The 25243-nt window shown below is 39.0% G+C and overlaps 1 protein-coding gene across 3 annotated transcripts in view; it reads right to left on the bottom strand.

The window, feature by feature from the left end:
* The window catches only part of LINGO2 (leucine rich repeat and Ig domain containing 2), a 1188155-nt gene that overhangs the window by 73599 nt on the left and 1089313 nt on the right, over positions 1–25243 (bottom strand). The gene's annotated exons all lie outside the window — the stretch shown is intronic.

Raw genomic sequence — 25243 nt, 5'->3', positions numbered from 1 at the left:
CAAAGAGAGGCCAGTACTACTGCAACTAATAAGACAAAGCCTGTACCATCCAGCATTTGCTGCCATAATCTCTTTGGTTATTTATGTTGTGTCACTTGTGTATGTGAGGATAGATGTGCTTCCCCTTGCCCATGTCCACAAGGCCTAGCATGGTGCTAAACAGGTGTTCATGAATTCCTTTAACAAGTGCTCACTGAATTCCTAGCATGCTCTCAGGGTTATATTTATCAAATTCTGGTGGTTGAAAGAATCTCAGTGACAATGAAAAGTTGAAGATGGGGTACGAGTCAATGCCCTCTATCAGTGGGAAGTGTGTAGACGCTGTGGCAGTTCTAGGGGGAGGACCTCTTATTAGCAAAGGTTCTTGCCCCTGGGCTCTGCCTTACTGACTCCTGGGCAGGCAGCTTTAGTAAGTAGCAGGGACATGCATAGCAATAGGGGCATAAGTTGTCATGTTACAGTTTTAAAAGGCTCCTGGAAAGTAAATTCATTAAAATTTCAATTAATAATTTTATCATGAACTAATTTTTTTCCTCTCCTCGTTTTTTATATTTTGAGGATGGCTTACTTTCACATTGGCAAAATCCCAACAATTAACTTTTTGGTGTGTTCCATTCCTCTTAAGATGACTATTATTCTTAATGAGCTCATCTCATCTTTTAAATATTAGTAAATACTGAGAAATAATCTGGATCTTCTGCTAAGTTTATTAGGAAGAGCGCAAAAGACTTTGCTGAGTTCATGTAGTCAGAGTTTAGCATGAATTCAACCCAAGTCATGTGTTTAATCTCCTTGAAGGGCATTTGTTTGGCTTTTGAAATCCGTAATGTTTTCATCCCACCCCAGCCCGTCACTTTCCTCCGGGCCCTCCAGAGTTCTATTCTTATAAACACAGCTTCAGGAGTCACTGACTCTAAGAAGAGACAGTTCATTTTTATGAACTTCTGTAGGTCTTCCTTCTACAAGATGCCCTAGCGAAGCTTAATTTGTTCTGGAGGTCTTGGCCCTCCTGCGGTCTGGGAGGCTTTTCCCCTTTTTGCTCTACCTTAAACCTGAGGTGTTTGTTTCCTGGGGCCAGGACCTGCCAGGGCGTTCAGCCGCCTGCTCACCAGCTGCTGCTCTGCATCCCTGTGGGCATCTTGTAACAACACAGCTCCTTTGCTGGCTTGTTGAGTAGGGAGAGGGGCAGCTGTAAAGGGCAGAAGGAAGCTGATTATTCATTTTCTTTCCTTCGGAAATTCTGCTTTGGGATCCTGTTCCTACTTTGAATGTTTCCCCAGAAGCCCATTCCATTTAGCTCTCTTACTAGGGAGCATTTTCTGTCAATTTTCCAAAATGTGTATATTCCAGGCAATTACTTATTTGAGGTTTGGCATCCATCCTAGTTAGGAAAGCTCAGCCTGGCTTTATTTGTATCCAGAAGCCTAAAATTCTAGCAACTCACAAAGAACTCAATCCTTTATGGGGATTTGCAAGTCAGCCTAGAAAACAATGATAGTATCTCTGCTGTAGAACAAACTGAACATTCATCCTGTCCATGACTTGGAGAACAAGGACTTACCCCCTAGAACAAGTTCTCAGGAATGATAGCCAGTGACCTGCCATTTTTCTCTTATGTGATCAAAAACTATATTTAAACTAATAATTGTTATCTTGTCTTCTTTAGAGACCATTTGTCTCCTCTTGCTTGTTTGGCTCCAGTCTTTAGAAGCAGAACTGAACTACCATTTCAGGTGGATCTGTTAGGAATTGCTAATAAGTAATTATTAGCAGTTGCAGATTTTGAGTGTACAAGGTGACTGTGGCTAGCTGTAAGCACTAGGCAGATGAAATACAGCCATCAGTGGAGCCCCTTCTTACTCAGAGCCATTGCAAACCACAGAACTAATAACATCGATGCAATTCCTAACTAATGTGCCTGTTTTGATATTCAAATATTTCCTAAAGGAGAAAAAAATTATATATTAGCTTGCAGCATCTGCATTCTACAAAATTCAACCCTCAGGGTCTTTTGGTGCAATAGTCTGAAGTTGCTTTTGTTTTCGTAGTTCTTGTGAGCACACTGCTACTCAGTTGATATGTGTTCTTTCTCTATTTTATGATTTATGCTTCAGAGGGATTTGTATAGGCAAAATGGATAAAGCTATAAATTTCCTGATAGGACATATTTTAAATGACATTACTTTGAATTCAGAACCTGTGTTCTCACTGTGGATATCAATGCCTTTCTCAAAACAATTCAATAAATAATTTCAAGGGCACTGTCTCATTTGTGAAGGCCTTTCATGGTTAATATGACTACCTCAGAAAATTATAATAGTGTTTCTGGTATTCTACAATATATAATAGAATCCAGTACTGGTAACTGTGAAATGCAATCATGGAAATTCTGTTAAATTCAACATAATCTGATAATTAGCCACACAGGCTATTATCCATTACACATCCACATAATTTAAAAATTTTACACAGGTCTATCTTCAGTTAAAGCTTTGGAGTTTCTTGTTGACTTTCCTTTTAATAATTACGTGTATTTCAGAAGCAATGTTACTTTAAAACCCTAAGACTGTCCTAGGGTATTAAAATGGAAGTGAAATCTATCTTCTGAACACACGGAATGGACATCACAGGAGGGTTATGTACATTGAAAATGAATCATCAATTATTAATTAGAAGGGTCTATATAAATGTAAAAGCTTATCATTATTAGCTTTTATATATCCTCTTGCTTTAAATTCCTTTTTTAAATAAGGACAAAACAGAAACAGCAGAAACTAAATAACATGCATATATGTTAATTTAATACTGACTCATTAGGTACTAGATCCGACATGGTCATTCAACACCTATCTTCAGTTTTGAAAATTGATTATTGTTGGAACAGTGCCAAAGATAAGAATCTATTTTGTTTACTTAGGAAAGTGCTTTGAGACTTAGGAAATCTACAGAATGCCAGGAAGGAGTTAAAGAATTTAAATGAGTCCCGAAGGAGGTTTTCTATTGGTGAGGCAGCAATTATGATGAAAGCAGTCATGTGTTGAGCAGGACTGCGGTGCTCTGTACGCAAGGAGGGAAGTTTCTGAAAGTGAAACCACAAAAATCATATAGAAAATGATGTGCTTTTCTAAGGTAGACAATCTTCTTACCTGCAATTAGCCAATTAGCTATTCCTTTTTATCAAAGCAAAAGGAGGCACAGGTGCTTCAGATGCAGGGAAAGGAGAGCTGCCATCCAGAACAGGCTGGAGACCTGGGGCATCTACCCAGGACTAGCTTTAGCTGGGTGGCCAGACTCCTTCCTGGGGCTCCTGGTTTGCCAAGCCACAGATGACAGGAAAGCCAGAAAGATTGAAGGTATCAATCTAATTCTAACAGGTCTATGGCTGAGGGTATTACTCTGTTTAGAGGTCAGAGTTTGTAATCAATGAAAGCAATGATCTGTTGGCAAAAACTGTTTTCACTAGAAAACTGCCCAAAGAAAAAGTGCTGCTTTGGGAAAGCTGCAAAGAATGACAATTGAAAGGAGAAAGGGAGAATATGTTAGACCAAAGCTCGGTGCAACCTAAACCATGATACCTCTAAGCACTTCATTGGAAGGAGGAATGTGGCTCCCTTTCAGCAGTGAACTGAAATATCATGAATGGAAAAATGCAAATAAGCACGTGTGTAAGATGAAAGGCATGTTAAGGAAAAAGGCTCCTTAGCAACTTAGTTAAAAAAAAATTCAGTAGGAGGGTGAAAAGCCAGAGTATTTCTAGAAACAGAGAATGATGATTTGTTTAGTCTGCACAAGAAGTTCTAAATAAAACTTGGACCTTGAAAATACAAAAATATCAATCTCTGCAAATGAAGAATTAGTGTTTGAATGAGAAAGGTACAATGCTCATTGCACTTAGATCTATCAGGGCCTCTGCACACATCTTGATTTATCTGTGTGTAATCCATCCATGCTGTTGCTTTGATAATTCTAGATGAATTCCTGTTTCCAAAGTTCCAAACTCAAGCACTCCATTCAAATGGTTCTAATGTAGGAAAGCATGAGTATGGGCGGAGACAAATAACTTCCTGGTCATAACCTGTGTTACTCATGGTATGGAGGCAACTCTGAGTAGGATGCCTACTTAAATAAACAGTAGTTATGCCCCAAACAGCAGCCATCTCTTAGAACTGTCTTCTTAGCAGGGCCCACAAATTCTTCATGGTCCTGTCCACTGTTCTAGCACCATCTATTGCCATTCCTTGACTCAAACTGTATACTCTGGTGAGGTGAAATTGCTTGCTAGTTTATAAAAATTTATACCCTGGCCAGTTTGCCTGGAACTAATTTCTTCTGCTTGCTTACCTGGTGGGTGCCTATTTACCCTTCAACAATTCAGCTAACCTTTCATGTACTTTAGGAAATCTTCCCAAGTCTGTGGACAATTTTATTTACTGCTTCCTTTGCACTGGCTTTGCACCTTACAGGCTTCTTTTTATTCTTGCATTTTTCCATTGCATTTTGATGTGTTTGTTGTAGGCCATTCCCTCTGTAGTTTGTGGACTCTTTGGGGGAAAAAACTATCTTATTCATCTTTGTGCCATGATTGCTGGCATGATGCCAGAACTGCCGTGGCAGGTGCTCAGTGAATCACCATTGAATGAGTCCATGGATAAATCAGAACCCAGGAACTCAAATATGGATCACCAAATTCGATTCTACCATGCAGTGATTTTTCATACACTATCTGCAGGATGACTTCTTAAGCTACCTCCTTTAGAGGAGCAGTTATTATGTTAGGTGCCAGCTACTCTGAGTTCTTTGCATGACTAACTCATTTACAGTATCACCACAACTCGATGTGGTTAGCATGATTAATATTCCCCCCTTAAGTGAGGAAACTGAGGCATAGCAAGGTCAAGTAACTGTCCCAAGGTCACACAGACCAGAGCAGCCGAAACAGGAATGAAGCACGAGAATGAGTTTCAGAGTTGAGCTCTTAACTACCAGCTACACTACCTGAACAATGAGAGGATGTATGAGTGTAGACTCTTCTTAGCTACTTCTGAAAAATGAGCCTGCAATTTCATTTTCTGAGATAATAAGAGGCATTTTAGTCTCAGAAACCCAACATTTTTAATAAATTCAATTTGAGACCATGCCAGGACGGACATTTATCATGGTTCATTTAAGTAGCAGTTCATTAAGTGGCTGGGAAAAGGAAACCACTATGAGACCAGAAGGGGCCTCTACTGAGAAAAAGAAAAGGATGTGGGGAAACCAAGGATCTGAGGTCCTGGCAACATATGTTAAAGAACATTGTAGAGATGTGCATATGCTCATAGTCACACACTGTTTATAAAATTTTAATACCTGTAGTAGTCTAGAGCAGTATTGAGGTTGCAGTAAAACAAAGAAAATTTTCAAAAAACACAGGTTTTTACTTGTATTTTTTAAACACTGCAAGGGATATTAAAGAACCTTAGCAATATATTAAAATTCCTGCTTGTTTTCTGCATTCACTTCCCTTAGACACCATGGTTGCTTGCTGCCTGGCATATTTCTCTACATCTCTTCTGAGTGAACCTTCTGAATTTCCTTCTCCTGAGCCAATATGCTTCTTGATTATGTACCATGAAATCCCAGTGAAGGAGCTTGGCATGGAAAGATCATCCTCAGAGAGCAGCACAGGGAAAGAAGCACAGGGAAAAAGCAAAGCCAGGATCCCTTTAGCAGCCACGGGGAAGAGGACTCCTATATATTAGTGATTGTTCCTCTACCTCATGGAACTGAGGAGCAAGTGCCAAATGCCTGTGGGGTTCCATAAACGGGGCACTCGTGGGCTATAATTTTCTATGAATGTTTCTCAAAGGAATAAGGCAGTGCCCTAACAAAAGCAAAGATCAATAGATTTGACTATGCAATTTAAAAAAAGTTTTTAAAGTTCTCCATAAAAAAATTAAGTACAAAGAGAATCTGAGCTTTTCATTTGGCAAAATGAAAGAAAACACATTGCTGCATACACATTCTCACTTATTAAAGAAGCACAATTAAAGTTGGGGAGAAACAAAAGGAAGCTTATTGGAGAAAATGTCATCTAGGTGATCCTGAAGTGTGTGTGTGTGTGTGTGTGTGTGTGTGTGTGTGTGTGTGTGTGTGTGTGTGTGTGTGTGTGTGTGTATGTGTGTGTGTGTGTGTGTGTTTAAAGGATGAGTAGGACACAATAAAAGAGGGATCTCTTATAATTCCACTGGGGACACATAAGTCTTTAGGACCCTGTGTGTAAATGACCTCACAGCTGGGTGGATCCGCTGTTTACCCCAGAAGAGGAAGGGATGAGAATAGTTGTGACTTGATGGTATAAACTCTCTGAGTGAATAAGGGCTAACTCATTCATGGCAAGTTTCAACTCTTGATGTCATCTCACCAGAAACAACAATTTAATCTTGCAGTAGTCTAATTAAAATTTTGTTCTTTAATTGACACAAATGCCAGTACCCTGCTCGTCTGGTGTTGGGGCTCAGGAGAAGGCGCATTTCTGCTGTCTTCCCCCTTGGAAAGTGCCCCTCTCTGAGCCACCAGCCTTGGGCATTCTGTGGGAACATCAGCTCCATGGGGTCACACATGGGCTGAATTTGTTCTTCTTCACACGTTTGCCACAGTCCCCCAAATAGGAATTTTGTTAAAACATATGCCCAGCCCAAGTCCATGTACTAACTGGCATGAGATAAGGGAGCTATCTTCTGTTGCTCCTGGGAAAATTTTCAAACCATTTGCTGCATTCTCTGCATTTAGACTGTGAATAAAATGTTGAATGATAATCACTCCCTTTCTTACAAATGACATTTTGCCTTCTTTCTTGTCATTTTTTTGTTGGTGTTAACAGAAGAGATTAATTCATTAAAAGTTAGTTGTGGTATCTTCAGTTCCCCCCGCAAAGAATTTAGGCAGCAAAGGCTGATTATTAACGATTTGACTTGAACAACATGGCTTGGTGTTTGCCTGGGAAGCCTTTACTACCAAAGCTGAAACTGGATTTCAAAAATGGCTGAATTGGAAGTTTCCTAGCAACAGTCCACTGCAGCTTTCTTCCCAATTTTAAGTGGTTGTTCAAAGCCAGGAATCTCACTATTCACAAATCACTCTTATTTGTTAAAACACTTTCTTTGTATTTTAAGTGAGAAAATTTTTCTTGATAGGTTCATGACAGTTTCTTTCTCTGTTATGACGTGGTGGTTTATAATCCAGCTCTTTATAATAAGTCCATTGTCCCCAGATTGACTTAGTGCTGCCTGCCTCAAATACTGCTGCTGTCACCTGTCAGCCATTGTGTGCCTGCTATTCAATAGCCGCTTTGCCTACCCTGTCTCCAAATTTTAAACATTCCAAGGAAGTTTTATTAATCCCATTCTACTGATGAGAAAACTGAGGCTCAGAGAATTTGAACAACTCTTTCCTCAACACACAGCCTAAATAGCAGAAGCAGAACTTTGAGCCAGGGATAGCTGCCTCCAAAATTCATATTTTTCTCCCCATTACAAAATACACAGTGCTGTCTTCTTTGTACTGCCCACTGCCTGTTGGGTGCTAGGCTGAGTCTATAACAATTAAGGATGTCTGCAGTACATATTCTGCCCTTGAGGTTATCCGTTTGACAGGAAAGGGAGTCACATATTGAAAATGTCTGTGGCAAGAAGATGTCACCAAGCTAAGTCTCATTCCTTCACAGGGGGTGATCACACCAAGGTGCTGCTGGTAATGTTCTGTCCATAGAACCCAGAGTCGGAGTACAGTGAACTACCCAAAAGTTACCATTCTGGGACAGCTGAAAATGTCCTCTCAAAAGATCTGAGACCAGCTGTGTCTGAATCTAACAAATGTCTCTTCACTGTCTCTTCATACTGTACATCCTGAACTGTTCTCTCAGTTTGGAGGCAAAGGAGACTAGTACAGGCTCACATGAAAGCAGCTAGAATCCTGGACTTGGTCCAGATCAACAATCCTCCCTGAGTTCAGAAGAGGTGGGGAAGACAGTGGCACGGACAGAGGACTGTTCTCTGTGTGCTCCTACTGTGCTGAGTGACTGAGCAGCCTGGAAGCACTCCTAATCTCTGTGCTCTGTGCACAAAGCCTGCTCTGAGCTGTCTATCCTTGAGCAAAAATAACCATGCTGTTTGTGTGGGGTGTATGTGTATGCATGAGAGCAAGAGAGGGAGCCCCTAAAATGCAAGGTCACTATAAGGGGAGGATTTTTTAAATATAACCCATCAAGGCATTCAGAGTTTTTAAAAACTCAGTTCTGATTTACTGAGATATAAAGTCCATCAACCAGGAAAAGAGAATCACAGAAAAGATCATTTAGATTTGATCTAATCAAGTGACTTTATATTTGGCAGAGATGACTTGGGCCCAGAGAATTTAGACATTTGCTCAGGGCCATGCAAATAGTTAGTGACAGATTAAAATTTATATATTGTTTCTTTTTCCATTGCAACTTGTCCTGCAACATAGAAGTTTGTAGTTATAATTATTGCAATTTAGAAACACTTGTAGGGGCGGAGCAAAGATGGCAGCGTGAGTAGGACAATGGGAATCTCCTCCTAAAAACATATATATTTTTGAAAATACAACAAATACAACTAATCCTAAAGAGAGACCAGAAGACACAGGACAACAGCCAGACTACATCCACACCTGCGAGAACCCAGCGCCTGGTGAAAGGGGTAACATACAAGCTGCAGCCTAGCGAGAGCCAAGTGCCCCTCACCCCAGCTCCCGGAGGGAGGAGAGGAGTTGGAGCAGGGAGGGAGAGGGAGCCCAGGACTGCTAAACACCCAGCCCTAGCCATCCACACCAGAGCACAGACACAGTGCATGTGTGGGGTGCTGGAAACTAGGGAAGCAGGGCAGCAAGAACTCTGAGCTGGTCCCAAAGCTGGCGCCCCTGTGACAAAGAAAAGCGAGTGCTTTTTGGAAGTCTTAAAGGGACAGGGACCCCACCGCTGGATGGAAGCATCCCGGGTCATAATCCAGCAGCTGGAAATTTCAGGGAACTCCGGGCGCACTAACCCCCTGGGCAACAGCTCTGAGACCCCTCACAGAGATAAACAGCCAAACAGCCCCGTCCATTACCCCTTTGGGGCCCTGCCATAGCAGAGCAGCAGCCTGAGGCTGGCCATGCCCTCAGCAAGGTAGCTTCCTCCATACCAGCCGGGCAAGATACAAAGAACCAGTCTACATACAATTGCCCAACACAAGCCACTAGGGGTCGCAGTTGTCCCAGTAAAGAAATGCCAGGAGCCAAGTGGAAAGAGGCTTGACTCTCCCAGCTGACAGACACATCAATAGCATACCACTGCACCTATCAAGATGAAAAGGCAAAAAAATTTGATCCAGACAAGACTAACCCAGACAGCATCAACCTCTTCTACATCTTCCCCTGAGAAGGAACCTGGGGAGATAGATTTAACCAGTCTTCCTGAAAAAGAATTCAAAACAAAAGTCATAACCATGCTGATGGACTTTCAGAGAAATATGCAAGAACTAAGGAGGGAGAATACAGAAACAAAACAAGCTCTGGAAGGACTTCAAAACAGAATGGACGAGATGCAAGAGAACATTAATGGACTAGAAGACAGAGAACAGGAATGCAGAGAAGCTGATGCAGAGAGAGATAAAAGGATCTCCAGGAATGAAAGAATTTTAAGAGAACTGTGTGACCAATCGAAACAGAATAATATCTGCATTATAGGGGTACCAGAAGAAGAAGAAGAGAGAAAAAGGGATAGAAAGTGTCTTTGAAGAAATAATTGCTGAAAACTTCCCCAAACTAGGAGAGGAAATGGCCTCTCAGACCACAGAGATACACAGAACTCCCATGACAAGGGAGCCAAGGAGGACAACACCAAGACGCATAATAATTAAAATGGCAAAGACCAAAGACAAGGACGATGTATTAAAGGCAGTCAGAGAGAAAAAAAAAAGTCACCTACAAAGGAAAACCTGTCAGGCTATCATCAGACTTCTCAACAGAAACCCTACAGGCCAGAAGAGAATGGCATGATATACTTAATGCAATGAAACAGAAGGGCCTCGAACCAAGAATACTGTATCCAGGATGATTATCACTTAAATATGAAGGAGGGATTAAACAATTCCCAGACAAGCAAAAGTTGAGGGAATTGGCCTCCCACAAACCACCTCTACAGGGCATCTTACAGGGACTGCTCTAGATGGGAGCACTCCTAAAAAGAGCACAGAACAAAACACCCAACATATGAAGAAGGGAGGAGGAGGAATAAGAAGAGACAGAAATAAAGAATCATCATACCGTGTTTATAATAGCTCAACAGGTGAGTTAAATTAGATAGTGAGATAGTAAAGAAGCTAACCCTGGACCTTTGGTAACCACAAACTTAAAGCCTGCAATGACAATATGTACATACCTTTCAATAATCACCGTAAATGTAAATGGACTGAATGCACCAATCAAAAGACACAGAGTAATAGAATGGATAAAAAAGCAAGACCCATCCATATGCTGCTTACAAGAGACTCACCTCAAACCCAAAGACATGCACAGACTAAAAGTCAAGGGATGGAAAAAGATATTTCATGCAAACAACAGAGAGAAAAAAGCAGGTGTTGCAATACTAGTATCAGACAAAATAGACTTCAAAATAAAGAAACTAACAAAAGGTAAAGAATGACATTACATAATAATAAAGGGCTCAGTACAACAAGAGGATATAACCATTATAAATATATATGCACCCAATACAGGAGCACCAACATATGTGAAACAAATACTAACAGAATTAAAGGAGGAAATAGAATGCAATGCATTCATTCTGGGAGACTTCAACACACCACTCACTCCAAAGGACAGATCCACCAGACAGAAAATAAGTAAGGACACAGAGGCACTGAACAACACACTAGAACAGATGGACCTAATAGACATCTATAGAACTCTACATCCAAAAGCAACAGGATACACATTCTTCTCAAGTGCACATGGAACATTCTCCAGAATAGACCACATACTAGCTCACAAAAACAGCCTCAGTAAATTCCAAAAGATTGAAATCCTACCAACCAACTTTTCAGACCACAAAGGCATAAAACTAGAAATGAATTGTACAAAGAAAGCAAAAAGTCTCACAAATACATGGAGGCTTAACAACATGCTCCTAAATAATCAATGGATCAATGACCAAATCAAAATGGAGATGCAGCAATGTATGGAAACAAATGACAACAACAACACAAAGCCCCAACTACTGTGGGATACAGCAAAAGCAGTCTTAAGAAGAAAGTATATAGCAATCCAGGCATATTTAAAGAAGGAAGAACAATCGCAAATGGATGGTCTAATGTCACAATTATTGGAAAAAGAACAAATGAGGCCTAAGGTCAGCAGTAGGAGGGACATAATAAAGATCAGAGAAGAAATAAATAAAACAGAGGAATAAAACAATAGCAAAAATCAATGAAACCAAGAGCTGGTTCTTCAAGAAAATAAACAAAATAGATAAGCCTCTAGCCAGACTTATTAAGAGGAAAAGAGAGTCAACACAAATCAACAGAATAAGAAACGAGAAAGGAAAAATCACGATGGACCCCACAGAAATACAAAGAATTATTAGAGAGTACTATGAAAACCTATATGCTAACAAGCTGGGAAACCTAGGAGAAATGGACAACTTCCTAGAAAAATACAACCTTCCAAGACTGACCCAGAAAGAAACAGAAAATCTAAACAGACCAATTACCAGCAACGAAATTGAAGTGTTAATCAAAAAACTACCAAAGAACAAAACCCCCGGGCCAGATGGATTTACCTCAGAATTTTATCAGACATACAGAGAAGACATAATACCCATTCTCCTTAAAGTTTTCCAAAAAAATAGAAGAGGAGGGAACACTCCCAAACTCATTCTATGAAGCCAACATCACCCTAATACCAAAACCAGGCAAAGACCCCACCAAAAAAGAAAACTACAGACCAATATCCCTGATGAACATAGATGCAAAAATACTCAACAAAATATTAGCAAACCGAATTCAAAAATACATCAAAAGGATCATACACCATGACCAAGTGGGATTCATCCCAGGGATGCAAGGATGGTACAACATTCAAAAATCCATCAACATCATCCACCGCATCAACAAAAAGAAAGACAAAAACCACATGATCATCTCCATGGATGCTGAAAAAGATTTCGATAAAATTCAACATCCATTCATGATAAAAACTCTCACCAAAATGGGTATAGAGGGCAAGCACCTCAACATAATAAAGGCCATATATCATAAACCCACAGCCAACATCATACTGAACAGTGAGAAGATGAAAGCTTTTCCTCTGCGATCGGGAACAAGACAGGGATGCCCACTATCCCCACTGTTATTCAACATAGTACTGGAGGTCCTAGCCATGGCAATTAGACAAAAAAAAGAAATACAAGGAATCCAGATTGGCAAAGAAGTTGTTAAACTGTCACTATTTGCAGATGACATGATATTGTACATAAAAAACCCTAAAGACTCCACTCCGAAACTATTAGAGCTAATACCGGAATTCAGCAAAGTTGCAGGATACAAAATTAACAGACAGAAATCTGTGGCTTTCCTATACACTAACAATAAACTAATAGAAAGAGAAATCAGGAAGACAATTCCATTCACAATAGCATCAAAAAGAATAAAATACCTACGAATAAACCTAACCAAGGAAGTGAAAGACCTATACCCTGAAAACTATAAGACACTCTTAAGGGAAATTAAAGAGGACACTAACAAATGGAAACTCATCCCATGCTCCTGGCTAGGAAGAATTAATATTGTCAAAATGGCCATCCTGCCTAAAGCAATATACAGATTCGATGCAATCCCTATCAAACTACCAAGAGCATTCTTCAATGAACTGGAACAAATAGTTCAAAAATTCATATGGAAACACCAAAGACCCCGAATAGCTAAAGCAATCCTGAGAAGTAAGAATAAAATGTGGGGGTGGGAGGGATCTCACTCCCCAACTTCAAAGCCACAGTAATCAAGACAATTTGGTACTGGCACAAGAACAGAGCCACAGACCAATGGAACAGAATAGAGACTCCAAACATTAACCCAAACATATATGGTCAATTAATATATGATAAAGGAGCCATGGACATACAAAGGGGAAATGACAGTCTCTTCATCAGATGGTGCTGGCAAAACTGGACAGCTGCATGTAAGAGAATGAAACTGGATCACTGTTTAACCCCATACACAAAAGTAAATTCGAAATGGATCAAAGACTTGGATGTAAGTCATGAAACCACAAAACTCCTAGAAAAAAAAAACATAGGCAAAAATCTCTTAGACATAAACATGAGTGACCTCTTCTTGAACATATCTCCCCAAGCAAGGGAAACAAAAGCAAAAATGAACAAATGGGACTATATCAAATTGAAATGCTTCTGTACAGCAAAGGATACCATCAATAGAACAAAAAGGTATCCTACCGTATGGGAGAATATATTCGTAAATGACAGATCTGATAAAGGGTTGACATCCAAAATATATAAGGAGCTCACACACATCAACAAACAAAAAGCAAATAATCCAATTAAAAAATGGGCAGAGGAGCTGAATAGACAGTTCTCTAAAGAAGAAATTCAGATGGCCAACATGAAAAGATGCTCCACATCGCTAATTATCAGAGAAATGCAAATTAAAACTACAATGAGGTATCACCTCACACCAGTAAGGATGGCTGCCATCCAAAAGACAAACAACAACAAATGTTGGCAAGGCTGTGGAGAAAGGGGAACCCTCCTACACTGCTGGTGGGAATGTAAATTAGCTCAACCATTGTGGAAAGCAGTATGAAGGTACATCAAAATGCTCAAAACAGACTTACCATTTGACCCAGGAATTCCACTCCTAGGAATTTACCCTAAGAATGCAGCAATCAAGTTTGAGAAAGACAGATGCACCCCTATGTTTATCGCTGCACTATTTACAATAGCCAAGATATGGAAGCAACCTAAATGTCCATCAGTAGATGAATGGATAAAGAAGATGTGGTACATATACACAATGGAATATTACTCAGCCATAAGAAAAAAACAAATCCTACCATTTGCAACAGCATGGATGGAGCTAGAGGGTATTATGCTCAGTAAAATAAGCCAGGCAGAGAAAGAAAAGTACCAAATGATTTCACTCATACGTGGAGTATAAGAACAAAAGAAAACTGAAGGAAGATAACAGCAGCAGAAGCACAGAACCCAAGAATGGACTAATAGTTACCAAAGGGAAAGGGACTGGGGAGGACGGGTGGGAAGGGAGGGATAAGTGCAGGAAAAAAGAAAGGGGGCATTACGATTAGCATGTATGGTGTGTGGGGGGCACGGGGAGGGCTGTGCAATGCAGAGAAGACAAGTGGTGATTTTACAGCATCTTACTTATTTTAATGGACAGTGACTGTGAATGGGGATGTGGGGGGGACTTGGTGAAGGGGGGAGCCTTGTAAACATAATGTCCTTCATGTAATTATAGATTAATGATACCAAAATAAAATTTTAAAAAAAAAGAAGAAAAAGAAACACTTATTACTCCCTCATGCCTGGAGAAAGGAGTATAGACAGAGACACCAGCCACAAGTAAAAAGATTTATTCTTCCAAAACCCACAAACTATTGTAGCACCATCTCCTTTGCTGTAACAGTCAGGGAGGTGCAGTAGAAAGAGAACAAATGTTAGATGCAGACAGTTGGTACAGAAGCTGAGCCCATGACTTCACAGCAGCCCTGTATAATTCTGAGTATTATACTGAATTCTCCAAATTTTCAGTTTCCTCATCTGTAAAGTAGGGAGAATAAAATTTACCTCTCTACATGCTTCTAAGGATTTAATTAAGTAAAGTAGGTGGAGCACCCTGTTTAGTGCTGGTACGAATGTTAATGCCTGTCCAGTTACTGCTGGTAAAAATGGTGCATGCAAACAAGTTCGGGTCTCCATTTTTCATACTTCCTTTTCTCCCATTTACTTTCAATGAACTCTGAAGCATTTTCTCTTTTGAAATAACTCTGAAGCATTTTCTGATAATGGCTGTTCTCAAAAGAATGAGAACAGAAAACTTGCCTCATTAATAATGCTTGTTAATCGCCACCACGGTCACCACCTCCAACCTGCCCCTACTTGTTCTACTCTGCAGAAATCAATGTGCTCCATATTGAATTATCAATTTGTATTAAACTGTCAAGGCCAACCATCGGGTTGAGAGTGTTTTTGGAGAGAAGGATATGAAAAAGTCACTGGTATACACTGAGAGTTTCGGGATGAGATATGTCTTAGACTGACTGCTGTGTGAATATTTTTAATGACATGTTCCTGGTTTCTTTGAATTTTGTCAAGATGCTACTGCAAAGAAAGTGACATAACCAACAGCCACCATCTTTCCTCCTGAGTCCTGGCATTAGCTTGGACAGGGTATGAAAGGAAGCTGTAAAGTTCAAGGGAATTTTTTTCCTACATATTAAATTTCATCATGTGCCTTATGGAAAAATATACATCTTTAATCTATTTTTCAGTGTTTTGTCTCCATTTGAGAATCCCACTAGACTCTGAAGATGATAATGTACCAGCTTCATTCATATTCCTTACATTCTTTACTCTCCCATGGATGTCATCTTTGCTGCCTTTCCTCCTTCTTTAACAAGTGTTAGTAACTACATGAATGAAAATTTGGAATAATATTGAAAGGGGAAGAGTAATGAATGAAATATTGCCTCCTCTTATGTCAGAGGATCTAGAATTGCCCGATTCCTGGTTCAGCAGCATGGGGAGGGGTGAGGAGAGGAAATGTTGCAAACATTTCTACAGAAAACAAGTACACTTCAAGAGTTTAATGCAATGTGACATTAGTACATTTCATGGGTTGAATAAAACTGTGCCTAGATAGCACACATGCTCAAATTGGGGCACCCTGCCTGGCCGAGTCCCTGGTGTTAATGAGACACTCTGCAGGACAGCCTGGCTTTACCTACCAGACAAGTAGGAGATGTCAGTGTGTGCCTCCCGGGCATTTAAAGTTGGCATTTATTTTCAAATTTCCTTCCTGCCTGGAAGGGAAACACTTCCTCAGACACATGATAAAACTGCAGCACAAAGTGGGATAACGAGGCTCTGGCAAGGCCTATTTCAGAGAACCATTGTGCTCACCAGCTGTGTTCACCGTGTGCCCTCAGCACACACGCACACACACATACACACATACACGCACACACCTCTGAAGAGCATTGATTACTTCTCTTTACTCCACAGTGAGGAGATTTTCACCTGACAAGACTCACCCAAAAGGAATTTGTTAAGTGATACAATATGTAAAAGCATTAGAGACTGGAACCAAATCATACAAATCCACGTGCGCAGAATAATATTAGAAAAAGAGTATTTCTTCCTTAAAGCCCCAAAAGCTATAGGGAATACTATTATAATTGTTACTCCATTAAAGAAAAAACATTTCTTTATGGAAATTTTCAAACATATACCAAAGAATGGGATAATAAAAGAATGGGATAATGTAGCCCCATGCACCCATAAAACAGCTTCAACAATGATCAAATTGTGGTCAATTTTGTTCCATCTGCCCTCCCTACTCCATCCAATCCTCTACCCTTGTATTAGATTGAAACAATCCAGATATGATTTCATCTGTAATAATTCAGTATATCTAAGAACTCTTTAAAAGCTGATACCTATTAAATAAATGATAATACTATATTATCATCAAATATCCATTTAGTCAGTGTTGAAATTTCTCCATTTGATTATTTTTTTCACATTGTGTTTTGATCAAGATTCAACTAAAGTCATTACATTGCAATTGGTTGTTGATATATCTGTTAGGTTTTTTTCCTCAATCTAAGTTCTTCCCCATATAGTCTGAAGCAGCCTTTGAATTAGAAACTCCAGGTCCTTGTATTAGGGATTGTAAATCTGCCTTTAAAACAACCTGAAGCAACTTAAATGTCCAAACATGGAAGAATGGTTAAGTAAACTATAGTGCACGCATTTGATTAAATGTTGTGCATGATATAGTAGAAAGAATGCCCTATGAAGCCTAGAGAAAGTTATTTTTGAGCCTCTGTGTATCATTCACAAAATAAGAATAAAGGATTAAATAAATTAAACTCAAGGTTTTAATACATTGAAGTACATCCATCTCCTATCAGTACTCAGTACATAACACCAGAGCAAGTAGGGATGTTTGTGATATAATTTTAACATGTATACTACTTAGACATATTGTATTTTCCCCTCAAATCATGTCAGGTCATAGCTGGGGAGTGAGGCTCCGGCCCCAGGGAAGGTGGGGATGGGTAGCTTTAAGCCTCCAAACTGACTTTCCTAAGAGCAGAGGCCACCTGAAAGTCAAGTTTGTGGAACACCACCAGGAGTTCCTGAATTTCAAAGTTCCCTTCCCTGTCTTCATGTTGAGAGTTTGGCCTTATAAAATGTTTTCTATTTGGTTTGGTTTCATTTTTTAAGTGCACAGGAGAACACAGGATAAACAGTATGGCCTGGTACTCCTACCAGACAGGAGGAGGAGAGACCCGTTCCCCCTGCGCCCGCCTGGAGAGAGCACACAGGGAGGGGGAACTAGGAGACATGCCCGTGTCTTGGCTTTTCCTCTAAAGCAGATGTTTCAAGGAGTGGGAGACTTTTCCACAGGTTGAAGGGAAAGGCACAGGGCTGTTTCCTTTTCCCCATTTGGAAGAATCTCATCCTCAACTCAGGACCACATCCAAAGTAATCCAGGAGAGATGGTGTAAAACTGGTTGATAACGATGCCTGGGTAGGTGAGCATACAACCAGTGTCCCTGACTCCCTCCAAACCCGTCACATGCATTCCATTCTCGGGCCCCAGTATCTCAGGGGGCTCAGAAGGGTGGATATAGGGACTCTGAGGAGACCAGTGAACCAGCAGAAGCCAGGCATTGGAATGAAAGAAGAAACCTGAGACCTCTTCCCCCATCAGCATGCTCCCTCATAAGCCATTTACCTGTCTCCCACCCTACCCCCAAGAAAACATAACCCATCCAGATACCATTTGTAAAGAAGCAAAGGGAGGGAAGGAAATCTGAAACACTGAGCATTTATCTGAAATACATTCAGTCACCCAAGGAACTAAATAACCCAATACTGAGAAAGAGGGTTGAACTTTGTGACTCTTTCATAGTCACAGGTGAGCTGGAAAAGACTAAGATATCATTAATTGTAAAGTTGTGTTTTCCAATTACCTAATAGGTTGATGAGGAAGAATTTGTTAGCTCTAGCAATTTAAAAAGCCATATTCTCTTTGCACAAGTGAGCATATCATGTAATTTGATTCCATCATGCACAATGATAATGGAAAGAGAATTCAAAAAGTTTTAGCTGAAAAAAGAAAAGCTTTAGAAAATGGGTAGAAAACCAAAAATCAATCCTCTAAAATGGAGTGACTGTGGTTGGTTTCAGAAGCTAAGGATTCTATTCTTCTCCTTTTGATTTAATTATAATACCTTAATTTCATATGAAAGACATATTTTTAACTTGGAGAATAAATGTAAATATATTACAATAATACTTTAATAAAATTAAAATATTCATTTTATTTAGCAGTAATATTTATAGGCAGTGAGCTAAGTACCAAGGAGGGTATGATGATAGGTGAGATGTGGTTCCTGTGCCAAAGGAACTCACAGCATGGTGGGAAAAACACCAGTAAGTGGCGAGGGGGGTTCAACATGCATTGTGTCCCAGCTATAAGAAGGTAAAGGCCTTCCCATCTAGTCCAGTTCACCTCCAGAGCACTTAAACTCATCTTGATAATTAAAAGGAAAAAGAAAACTAGGATAACTCAATTATTTCTTCATTTACACATCTGTTCTTTCAAATAAATATAGACATGCAATGAGGGTGTTCCCTGCCTTCACTGGTGGACACAGCTTGATATGTCTGTGCAGAAGACCCCCAACCATTTATTGGGATACCAGAAGTGCAGTTGAAACGCTCTTAGGGATGACATCGTGAAGTTGTTAGATGAAACTATTTTATGCTGCAGCCCCTTTGTTATTTCAACAACATATTTTAGAGCAATACACAATTATTATATTGGCTGATATGTAAGTATGCTGCATGACAAATAAGAACACAGTTAAACTTCAGAGTTGTAGGGAACATTAGAGTCTGTCTAGGTTAGTAGTTCCCAAACCATAGCATGCATCAGGAGCCTGGGTGGCTTGCTAAAACGTAGATGGCTGTCCTGCTCGCTTTCTGATTTACTAGCCTGGGCTGGGGCCCACTTCTGCACTTCTAACAGCTGCGGGTTCTGGTTGATGCTACTGGTCCTGAACCTGCACCTTAAAAAACTAGTAATCTAGGAATTTAGGAATCCTTTCTGTGTAACCTTTGGTCTTTGCTCAAATACTTCAAAGGATAAGTAAGGCACTCACTAAATTCCAAGGAAGCCAGCTGCACTTTTAGACAGTCATTCTTCAAGAATACTGGAACCAAAATTTGTCTCCTTGAAACTTTGGTTCATTACATGTCTGTTCCCTCTGCTCACAAGAGCTCTTCAGCTGTCATTTCAAACAACCTGAAAGTTCCCATCCTTCAACCATTTATTCTACAGAATTCCTCTTTATTGATCATGTTATCATACCCTGATGAAATTCCCACTCACATAGGGCACTTGTAAAATATGGAGCTGAGAATACAGTGTTCCAGATGTTGACCCACTGTACTATCCCTTTCCCTAAACTGACATCATATTTCTGTTAATGGGGAACTGGACTTTATTACTTTGTTTAAAGCAATCATGTAACTTTATTAGTTGATACTGTATAAAAGAGCAGAGCTCTTTTTCATATTTTGACCAGATACTGGCCTTCCTCTTCTCATCCATTTGAAATATTGACATTAGCACAAGAATTTGTGTTTACTCTAATAGGATGTTTTATCTTAATAGCTCATGACTCCAGTTTACTAAGTATAGGATGGTGGTTAAAAACATGGCCTTTGAAGTTAGACACAGTCCTGGGTATAAATCATAGCTCTACTGTTTAACAGCCACATGGCCCTGAACAAATTACATGACCAAGCTAAACCTCAGTTTCTGTGCAGGCATTACGGTGATAACCGTAGCTATCTTTCAGAGGCCTTTCATGAGATAATAAATATTAAACATTTAGCATAATGTTTAGTACATATTACATGCTTAGTAAATGTTAGGTATTAATATTTTATTAAAAGAAATCTTAAACACTAGGGTTTATACTGTACAAGAGCAGAAGCTTTTTATAGAAACCTACAAATACTTATCAGGTGTTTTTTTATTAAAGTAAATAGGCATAATTTTTTGCCTCAGAGAGACTAAAAATTATCAATCTGTTTACCCCAAGGAAATTTACAGATTTAGCACAATAGCAAAATGGCAATGTGATTTTATAGAATTCAACAAAATTTGCATGGAAAATGTGAGAAAAGGAGAAACTACCATAGACAATCTGAAAAGAACAAAAGAGAAATCTATCTGTATTAGACATTATACTTATAAAAAAATATTACAACTTAAAACTGTGTGGTACTGGCAAAAACACTGAAAGGCATATAACACAGAAGAGTGGAAAAGTCAGAAATAAACCCAAAATATATGTGAAAAGCTAAGTCAGTTTTCCCAAAGGGACAAAGAAGTCTTATATAGTAGTTGTATTAAGATAAAATATGACATTTAGAATACCAAAGTGCTAGAGCAACACCTTACACAATACAAGGACCTATAGAATAAACTCAAAGGAACATGTTGCCATAACTGAATATACAGGGATTAAAAGCCTGTTTAAGTGAAAACTGATGTAAATTAAATTTTTAATATAATAACAGACTGAGGAAAATGGTTATACTGAAAATGTCAAATGACTATTTGTAATATATGAAGAACTAACTCAGATTCGAAAGGAAATCATCTTAGGACCTAAAAGCCAAATAAACCATGACATGCATACAAAAATTACATAGAGAAATATCAATAGTAAAGAAAATACAGGAGAAAAGACTGTCTTTGATGGAACCTCGATATATCTTTAATCATCTATTAAAGTAGCCAATAAATTAAAAAAATTGTACCATTCTTTGTGAAAGTTTAAGAAATCTATTATTTTCATTTATTTATAGTGATCATTTAGGTTGATATACCCCATTTGGAAAGTAATATGTTAATAATAATAAAGATGTATATACTCTGATCCAGTAATTTTAGTCTCTAGGATTTCTAATGACAAAATTCAATGGACAAAATTGTATGCACTGAACAGCTATGATTCCAAAGGACTGAAAAAAAACATAAATGTCCAAGATTAGATGAATAGATTTAATAAAATCAACTCAGTAAACTATTATTCAGTAATGAATATATAGAAATGTTTAAAACACCATAATCAATGAAAATAACATACATGAATTTTTTTTTTGCATCTTACATGTACACAGGATGAGTGTAACACAGTAGATGTCTGTATGTAAGATGCAAAAAGTACTAAGTATTAAAGGAGCATTAACACTTTTTAAAGCATTAATCTTTAAATAACAATTCATTTCAGCATTATTCTTTTGAAGTTTTATGTTCTGATTCCAGTATAAATTAGAGGTAATTTAAATTCTAGTTTTGTTACACAACTTAGTTATCTCTTTTGACTGAAAATTTTTGTCTGAAATTTTGTTAAGTGTACTCAGTACAACTGCAGTTTTGCCTTCTGTAGTTTCAATTACTACACTGTGGTCAGCTGCAGTCCGGAAGCAGATGGGCCCCCTGATCATCAGGTCAGTCGTAGCCTAATGCCATGTCACAATGCCTACCTGTGTACCTCACTTTATCTCATCATGTGGGCATTTTATCATCTCTCATCAACACAAGAAGAAGGGTCACTACAGTACAATAAGATATTTTGAAAGGCCACATTCATGTAACTTTTATTGCAATATATTGTCATAATCATTCTCATTATTGTTAATGTCTTACCGTGCCAAATTTAAACATTAAACTTTATCATAGGTATGTATGCATTGGCAAAAACATAGTATATATAGGGTTCAGTACTATCTGAGGTTTTAGGCATCCACTGGGAGTCTTGGAATGTATCCCCTGTGAAAAAGAGGGGACTACTGTACAAAGACATTGTCTAAATCAGCAGTGTGCAACATGGCAACATCGAGAGCTCTGTGGCCTTACCATCCATGCACTCAGCTAGCAAGTGTTTACCAAGTTGTTATTCTGACTCTGGATGTATAGGAAGAACACCACACGGTCAGCCCTGGTGGTTTAGTGGGACAGACACAGAGACGTTTAAAGCAATCACTAAATTACAATATAATTATAGCACTAGAGTTATACTAGGATATTTCTAAAGTATCTAGAGATATCTAATCCATCACAAGAAGTAATAAAAGATACTACATCTGAGTTCTACAGGATTGGTGGAGTCAGCTTGGCAACAAGTGTAAGTGGTTGGGGGAAGGCGTTCCATGCAGGTGGGAGGCATCAAGGTAAGAAATAGCACGGTGAGTAGAGACAACCTTGGTTAGGTGAAAAAGGCAAGGGCTTCAGGTTTGTGTTTAAGTCCTGGTTCTACCACTTATTAGCTGAGTAATGCAAATCATTTCCTAATCTATAAAATGCAAGTAATTCCACCTACTTCACAAACTGATTTAAGGATTAAATGAGATCGCATATGGGCAGAAAGCACTATAATGCCTTACATGTGGCCAGTCCTCCACAGATGTCGATTGCTAATGCTTTTACAAGGGTTTCAATGTTACTGAAACGAAAAGTACAAGGCAGGATGGGGTAGGATGTAGGAGATAATTGGATTGTGGAGGGCTTCATCAGGCTGAAGTGCCTGGGCTCTATCCCATAAATCATTGAAGCCTCTGAAGGTCTTTAATCGGGAAAGCAACACAGTCAGATTTGCTTTATCAGTGGAACACTCTGAAAACTGGCTTGAAGTTAGATTTGTTGGGACCTAGACTAGCAGGAAGGAGGTCAGTTAGCAGGCTGCTCTAATAGTTCTAATAGGAGAGGATGACGAAGGCCTCAAATAGGAATGGAAATAGGGAAACAGTTGGGGAAATATTCAGCAGGTATAACAGGGAAGACTTTGTGATTAGAGATCAGAAGAGGAACTAGCTTCCTAGTATGGGTGAGTGGATGAATGGTAATACAGCAACTAGAATGATCAATTAAAAGAAGGAATGAATTGGGGGAAGACAATGAGTTACCTGCATGGGCCAAACCCAAGCTGAGCCCACAGAGGCCACAAAGAGGAGTAAGACATGGCCCCTCTCCACCGGGAGCTCGAACGCGGGGAGAGAAAGCATAAAAGGTATACAGACAAGCTACAGTCGTGTTATATAAAGTCACCTATCCTGAATCTTAACCAAAACATTTAATATCTAATTGTGAGGAAATAAAGACCAACTAGGGGTACATTCTGCAAGACAGTCTCACTCTTCAAAAGTATTAATTATCATGAAAGATTTTTTAAAAAGTGGAATACAGTTCAATATTGAAGGACACTAATGAGGCGTGACAAATAATGTAATCTCTGATCACCAGATACTAATACCTCCACTCCAGGATAATAGTTAGAAGGACATTGCTGTCACACCTGGGAACATTTGCACATGGAAATAAATAAACTAATACTATCATATCACTGTTTGAAGTCTTATGTGTACTAATTCTATTGCGCTTATATAGAAGAGAGTTCTAGGTACTCAGACATAGATGCAGAAATAGTTAAGTAGTTGGGGTAACATGCCGTGATGCCCGTAACTTATTTACAATTATTTGTGCTATTTAAAATATTTATATATTTCATATGTAGATATATGAATATATATGGAGCAGAGCACATGCATGAATGTAGCAGTGTTCAAATTTGGTGATTTTAGATGAAGGGCGTTTTATGTTCAATTTATTACTCTTTCTTCCTTCATCTAAGATCACTACATTTGAACATTGGTATGCTATTATATCAGTAACAATAGAAGCAATATAAAAAGGATAAACAAAGTTCTGTTTTTAGCTAACCCCTTTCTCCACTACTTTTCTCCATACTATTTCCCCCATACTTTAATTTTCTCCATACTTTTATTTTCCTACATTAAATGCTTGTGGGAAAGCCATCATTTTGGGAGAGTTCTGGCTGACAAGTGAGCCACATTCCGTGGTATCATGGAAACAGACACTGTTGATATAATAACTCTAGGACAATCAGCCAGCGTAGATTTTGTTCTTTCTGACAAGAGGACTTAGAGCATAAGAAAGGATATACTCACACACATTATTAAGACAAGTTCATAAGACGTATGACAAGTTCTCAGTCTCCTGTAGAAAAGTGAATCCCTTTTCAAAGTGTCTCCCTGTAGCACTCTACATTCTTAAATAGTGTTTACTGTGATTTTTTCTGTCTCCCATTAATTCTGGGAACAACCTAGCAACTTAACATTTATCAACTACTCCTATGCACCAAGTACTATGGCTAGTATTTTGCATTTTTGATATTCATTTATCCAAAATGTTCTTGAGTGAATACTATATACCAGGCACTACTCTAGCATTGGAGAGTCAGCAGGGAACAAAACAGATACAAATCTCTGCATCTTGGAGCAGATTACATCCCAATGATCTCACTCAAACTTCGCTTATGATCTTATTCAATCCTTACAATAACCCTGAATGGGAGGTTTGATAAGATTTCAGACCTTGCGTAGTGTTATAATTGGATTCCAACCAGAGTCTTTCAAACTGCAAAGGACCACCTTTGTTCTGTATTATCCTTGTCCTTCTCAATAATTCAGCATCACTGAAATTTGAATAATTTGCAAAGTGATGTGGTTAAACAGGGATCTGATCAAGAATAAAGGCATACCTTTCATAGAACCCCAGTTAAAAACAGATAAGATACACAGTAAGCCCAAGAATATGCCAGAGAATCTGGGACATAGTTGACACAGTAAAGTGTTGAAATCTCTTGTACCTAACAACCACGATAAGTATGGAATGTTCAAAATCACAATAGCCCTGGGCACTTGCAGCAGTGCCCCAAATTCCACATGCCCTGTTTCTCATTATGCAGTCTGAGTTGTCACCTGCATTGTGCTCTTACCGCTTTGATATGCTAAGGAGCTTTGAATCAGCAGTAGGTGAATTGAGCCCAGCCAGTGTTCCAG

This window comes from Manis javanica, chromosome 2 (genome assembly GCF_040802235.1).
Source record: "Manis javanica isolate MJ-LG chromosome 2, MJ_LKY, whole genome shotgun sequence".
Lineage (NCBI taxonomy): Eukaryota > Metazoa > Chordata > Mammalia > Pholidota > Manidae > Manis > Manis javanica.
This window is presented reverse-complemented; position numbering and strand designations above follow the sequence as displayed.